We start from the raw sequence: 2,158 nt of genomic DNA, 5'->3' as shown, positions 1-2,158 counted from the left end.
AAGGTTATTATGCGGTTAGAACAATCCTAGAAATAGAAATTTACAAGTTACAACATTGAGAAGAACAAACTCAAGCTCTATTTTAATCTTTCACCAACCAACAACTTAATTAATCATATTACCAAACTTGGTGAATGGTTGGTAAGTGAGATTAATTGGTTTTTAAGGATCCAAATTTGGGGTCAATATCTTAAATGTCATGGGCATTATGTGAATTCCATAAAGGCAACGTGTCATTTTCTTGGGGACCAAGTCATCACAACTTGAAAGAAACAAAACAAAGGAGTACTGTAAATATAACGGTCTTAGGCTTAAATGGAATATGACGTAAGCCACAGAGGGACCGACCTCAACATTGACCGGTGACTTGGATCTGGTTTCCTCGTTGGTTCATATTTCAAATTATTTTGCAACATACATAGTGGACGTTTAGCATTAGCTAGCGTCCACAGCCGAATTCTAAATCCCATCTTATTTTACCATCTTAAAAAGTCACTTTTTCAATTATACAATACAATTTTACAATTCTCCAACATCTCAACTCTTATATCCTAATCCTACTCATTAAAATAATATTTTTACACAATAAAATAATATTTCTCACAATTACCATTATACATTACAACACATTATTTATACATTATTTATTCTTTCTCTCTCTTTCCTTCTGGTCAGAAACCACAATCACCACCACCGCTGCCGCCACCACCACCACCGGCAACCTAGAAACTACCGTCAACACCAAAAAAAAAAAAAAACCAGAGAAAATCACAACAACAAATCACCGTGAACAAACCCAGCCACCCCAGCAAATCACAACAACAATCCCAAAACAAAAATTTGAAGAAAAACCCACCATCAACAATCCATGCCGATCTCCGTGGAACGGATCTCCATCAGAACGGAACCCACCTCGCCAAACCGATCTCCATCGGAATGGAACGGAACCCCATCGGAATGGAACGGATCTCCACCGCGCTAACCTCCGGCCATCAGCCGATCTCAGCCGCGCCACCACGCCAATCTAGAAATTCGATTCGGCGTGAGCTCCGATCCGGCTTGGTGATTCGGCGAGAGAGAGAGGGGATGAGAAAGAGAGAAGGAAGAGAGAGAAAAGAAAGAGATAAAATGAGGGAGAGTGAGAAATTTGCCGGGTAAAATTAATTAAAAAATATTTTTTTTTTATACCATTTTGCTACAGTACCATCTTACATTTGAGATGGTACTGTAGCAAAATCTCAAAAAAAAATTTGCATATGGGATATAGCCTTCCCATTGCTGATGGGTTTTGGGGCTTAAATGCCAGATGTTCTTAACATTTGGCATTTACAAGCCCAAATGCGGATGCTCTCATGATTGTTAAAATCCCAAACAGAATCTTATAATCTTACGATTTTAAGATTTTATCAGTCCAAAATAATTTAGGTCTTTCAAGGATTTTTGTGATCGTTCAAGATCGGTAGAATCGTACGATTTTAACGATCCTAAACGACTTTGATTTCTTGTAATCTTCTTTAACTTGACAAAATGCTCAGTTTGACCTAAATGAAAAATAAAATTGAAATATATCAAGTTTTTCCACTCTAAAGTAGAGAGAGTTTCAGTTGGACCCAAATAAAAAATATTCCAATAGAGTGTCACATTTTAAAATTTTTGGTCTTTTTAAATGATGCTTACTGTAGGGACCCAATTTGGATTGACCCTGAATACGAATGGGTTTTCAGCCCAACCAGCCCAAACAATAAATTTATAGAGAGTGGATTGAAAGATTTAGGTGCTGGCCGTCGATCACCATGCATGAACTTTTCTTATAAAAAATGCTAAGGGTGTATTTACAGATGGGGGACACTCCTCGGCCCGTGGCCGAGGAGGCCTTTTTGTTCTCCCTCTCTTTCTTTTTCTCCTTCTCTTTTACTTTACTAGCTTTTCTTTTATAGTTTTTATCTTCCTATCCCCTCCTTCCATCTGTTGATCATCTATTTGCCTTTTTTTCTGGCCGTCCGTCCCATCAGAGGCCTTATCAGTACTCAAGTGGTTCACTCTAATCAACGTTATCCTGCCAAGGGGTTACCTCCCCATTAATGCGGCCAGGGGGGTTAGTTGAATGCATTAAATGTGAGAGTGACAGCTTACTTTGGGGTTAGTCTCTCCCCAAAAT

The sequence above is a fragment of the Quercus suber genome, unplaced genomic scaffold (assembly GCF_002906115.3).
Source record: "Quercus suber isolate HL8 unplaced genomic scaffold, Cork oak 2.0 scaffold_325, whole genome shotgun sequence".
In the NCBI taxonomy this organism is placed as follows: Eukaryota; Viridiplantae; Streptophyta; class Magnoliopsida; order Fagales; family Fagaceae; genus Quercus; species Quercus suber.
The sequence above is the reverse complement of the archived record's forward strand: the minus strand, read 5'-3'. Positions refer to the sequence as shown.